Source organism: Penaeus japonicus, unplaced genomic scaffold (assembly GCF_977035675.1).
Source record: "Penaeus japonicus unplaced genomic scaffold, GWHDUDI00000001_assembly GWHDUDI00000003, whole genome shotgun sequence".
NCBI classification, from domain to species: Eukaryota; Metazoa; Arthropoda; class Malacostraca; order Decapoda; family Penaeidae; genus Penaeus; species Penaeus japonicus.
This window is the reverse complement of record NW_028234405.1, coordinates 13,782,731-13,787,730: the sequence shown is the minus strand read 5'-3', so window position 1 is coordinate 13,787,730 and position 5,000 is coordinate 13,782,731.

The window sequence follows — 5,000 nt, the reverse complement described above, 5'->3', positions numbered from 1 at the left end:
GCGTGGGAAGATTTTACGGAAAAAACATGTTACAAATGAAGAGGCTTTGCTTAATTAGGATCGTATAATTCACACAGGAAAATATAAGTTAGAACACTTTATTGATAGAGCACCACACAGGTTTGTACGTAACTTATCTTAAAAAAATAAAAGTTGGTCGAAGGAAATAACGCCAAAAAGGTAGCCGATCCGATCTGTCTGCTGCTCCGCCTCCTTACTCCGTCTCTCCGTCCGCTGTTCTGTCCGTCTTGGCGCCAATGCTCTCTCTGCGACCTCCCTCGCCTGACCCGACCCGAGGTTGTCCAAAACATTCCGGGTAAACGACCTCGGATGGTAGTTCGGAGCGGTCGAATGGATGGGAGGAGGATCGTCAGGTTGTTCGGGAACATTCAAGATGTCAAATCTCGTAATTCGATGTTTTCGTATCACTACAACTTCGTTGCTTTTCATTTATTCTGAGGGTTTTGTTTTCATTATTAATTTACATTCCATGGCGGTGATTTATTGTTCCTTTGTTGTGTTTTTTGTAAAATATGTTTCGTTGTTCTTTCCTTTGTTTTGTTGTCATTTCGCGTATATTTTGTTGTATCCGTTCTATGTCCTCTTTATGATTTTTGCTATTTCTCCTGTTTCGCTTTTTGCTTTTGGTGAGCCACCCTCTCCCCAGCTTGAGATGTTTATCTTTTTTCTTTGTTGGTGACTTGTGTGTCTTTGTTGTTTTCTTTGTTTTTGTTTTGTATGTGATTCTTTTTCCTGGCGATGATGTGGTGGTCAGATGTTTGAGGATTGTTTCTTTGTAATTTTCCTTTTTAATGAGATAACTTTATATTTGTTTTATACTTATGCTATTAATGATGATACTGCTAATATGGATATTTGGTTTTGTAATTACCTCTCTCCTTCCCTCCCTCCCTTTCTCCCTCACTCCCTCCTTCCCTCCTTCCTCCTTTCCCAGCTTCCCGCCATCCTTTTCTCCCTTCCTCCCTCTTTTCCTCCCTCTCTCTCTCTCTCTCTCCATCCCTCCCTCCTTCCCTCCCTTCCTCCCTCTCCTTCCCTCCCTTCCTCCCTCTCCTTCCCTCCCTTACTCCCTCTCCTTCCCTCCCTTCCTCCCTCTCCTTCCCTCCCTTACTCCCTCTCCTTCCCTGCCTCCCTCTCTCCTTCTCTTTCCTTCACCCCCTAGCTCTCTCTTCCCTTGATTTGATTGCGTCACGGTGCCTGTGCGTCACGGTGTTTGCGAGCAGCGAGCGAGGGATCGGCCCTACCCATAGCATCATCAAAAACAGCTATGATAGAGGTAGATAAAATAGGCTTACTATTCTGGGGTTGTGATGCCAGAGGTGGATATCACACGAAACAACGAATGCCAGTATTTTTATATTATTCTGTAGTAACTATTTTTTTATAGGGAATTCTTATGATATATTAGTAAATAAATTTGAGTTATGACTTACACCTGTATAATCATTTCTCAGAAAGGTCGCCAGGGTGGAGCAGATAAACGAAAACATACGTCGGAATACCGCAGACTTTTCACATAAAAGTTTCTGTTATGTTCATACGGTACTCCAAATGCCATATATGTCTTGCCTGAAAATGACCCACATAAATTCAAGCAGAATGGGGACCTTTGTTCACATTGCAAAGAATTCGTCGCTCTTTGATAGTGAATGGCTCTCGTCTGACACCATATTTTTGTCTTCTTCCAGCTGCTCGTTACAAAAGGATGGTGATAGAGATTAATGGCATTGGTTAAGGGATGGAAGAAAAATGACGGGAATGAGAGGGGAATAAAGTGAAGATAATGATATTTAAAATTTTGATAGTCTTCCTAGATATGATTTATAACTTCGTGATGATCAAACCGACGGCATTAACATTGAAATATGATAGTGATAAGGGTGATAATAATTTGAATAATGATAAGGCTTATCATAGCGGTGTTGTGGTTATGATTGTTATTAGAATGACAATATTAGGAGTAATAGTGATGATGGTTGTAGTGATAGTTGATAGTAAAAATGATGATAATAATAATGATAATAATCATGATGATAATGTCATTGGCATTATTATTATCATCATTATCATTTTACCATTATCATCATTATTACCATTATTATCATCAATAAATAAAAACTATAATACTGATAAAGATAAAATAAGACCAAGAATAATAATATCAATAAGAACAAAAATTATATCAAAAGACTGATGAATGAATAGGGATGTAATTTAAACACACGCAATACATTTTCTTTGAAAAAAAAAACATGCGACACCAAATCAACAGAAAGAAAACGGAAAGAAAAAGTCGTTTATCCAAAGAAAAATTACAGCAAAAAAGATCGTATCGCTCCAGCAGTCTATGTGTACAAAAAATGAAGTAAAAATGGGGAAGAAAAGTGAACTGTATATGTATATATTGCAGGCTGGCAGGAAGGTACAGGTCGTCTCGCCGAAACTAACATCATTAGATTTTTTTTCTGCAACTGAAAATTTTCTATGGAGTCTTTTCTTCTCTTTTCCTCCTTACTGTGTGTGTGTGAGGATAATAAAGATAGTGACATTAATAAATCTGCGATGATGATGATAACAAGGGTGGTGATCCGGATGATGATAATATATATATATATATATATATATATATATATATATATAGAGAGAGAGAGAGAGAGAGAGAGAGAGAGAGAGAGAGAGAGAGAGAGAGAGAGAGAGAGAGAGAGAGAGAGAGAGAGAGAGAGAGAGAGAGAGAGAGACAGACATCATTACTGTCATTATCATCATAATTGTTATTGTTATTGTCATCATTATTGTTGTTATCATCATCATTATTGTCATTATAATCACCATTATCATTAATATTGATGATGATGATATTGTTACTGATAATAATAATAATAATAATAAAGAGAAAGAGACAGCCAAATAGAGACAAACAAACAGACAGATAGACAAGCAGAAAGACAAAAAAAAGAGACAGACAGGAGGGAAACAACAAAAGAAGCAAAGAGACTGAACGAGAGCGCGGGGCGAAGCAGCGAGAACGAAAGAACGTTCAGTCCAGCTATAAATCTATAATGAATACATCTCGGTCCTCCTAGAGTTCTAAATTTTACAGCTCGCCATTATTTTCAGAGGAAAGGGGACGGCTATCCATAAAACAATATTTCCTAGCGTCATACGGAGCGCCATTACGGTTTAGAATCTCGTTTTATAGAGCTCGCCCTTCGACCTTAGTGCGTGGGGCAAGGCAGAAGGTGTTTCTGTCGTAATGCGAGTAGTGCTGAGTTTCGTGTGTGTGTGTGTGTATGTGTGTGTATGTGAATGCACAAACACGCACACACACACACACACACACACACACACACAGACATATATATATATATATATATATATATATATATATATATATATATATATATATATATATATATATATATATATATGTATATATGTATATATATATATATATATATATTTTTTTTTTTTTATATATGTATATATATATATATATATATATATATATATATATATATATATATATATATATATATATATATGTGTGTATATATATATGTGTGTGTGTGTGTGTGTGTGTGTGTGTGTGTGTGTGTGTGTGTGTGTGTGTGTGTGTGTGTGTGTGTGTGTGTGTGTGTGTGTGTGTGTGTATGTATGTACGTGTGTATGTATGTGCGTTCATACAAATATATATTCCCAATCCTTCACATGAAGACTAAAATAAATCTCGAATATGCTGTTCCACATTCTGTCCTCTAAACAAAAAATCTATGTTGGATGACTCTTTGTCACTCCGTGTGTTTGCTCTGTGCATATGATATCAGATTAAATCAACAGAAATTGATATTTTCACCGTTATGAATTCAGAGTTCGAAAGAGTTGTAAAAGGACAGACATGAAATGGAAACAGAAACATTATTTGAAGAGGATTATTGCTATAAAAAAAAGGAATGCATAGATATAAAAATAAACAAAAGTGTATGCACCTGATCTGTTTAATATGATCATAGAAGAAATATTTATTAAAGTAAGGTACATTCGATCAAGACGTGTAGAAGATTAAGAGAAAGAGAAAGCGATCATGGACATGAATGAAAAATGTTATATAAATGCTTCATCGGATTTTGATAATGATAGATGACGAGTAATGACGAAAGTGATAATGATAGTAATGATCATATCAATCATGATAGTACTAATCATAAATAATATTGATAATAATGATAATTGATTACTGTGATAATAAAACCGATAATAACAATGATGATGATAGTGACACTAGTAAAGATAATAATGATAATGTTAATAGGTAATGACATTTATAATAATTATAACAATAATAGTAATGGGGATAAGGATGATAATGATAGTGATACCAATGATAGTAATAACAATGATATTGATAATGATAATGATAATAATGATAGCAATAAGGATAATGATAATGATGATAATGAAAATGATAATGATACTGATACTAATAATAATGATAATGATTATGATAAATAGGATAATATCAAAAGCTTAATATTGATCAAGCATTTGACTGTCTTTTCTTTTTTCCTTCATTTTTTTTTAGGAAAAAGTACCCATCCCGCCAAAATATATATACGCTTCAGCTCCAAGAAGCTATACATATAATACATAAATAACGATTTCTCATCATTTCATTTTATAGGGAACTGTGTCATAACGCCCTGACCTAACCTGACCTGACCTGACCTTAATCGATCGATTTATAAAAGCAGGAGCGAAACTTGGCCTCAACCGCGAATTTGGTTGATTCCTCTTTTACAGCTTCGGTTATTGGCGTGGAAAATGAGAGGGAAAGGGATAAGGGGAGGAGGGAAAGGTATAGGGGGAGGAGGGGGAGGGGGAGGGTGGAGAGTAGAGAGAAAGAGAGTGGGAGTGAAGTGTGTAGGGGGGGGGGGGTATGTAAGGAGGGCGGAGCGAAAGAGAGAGTGGGAGTGAGAGAGAGAGAG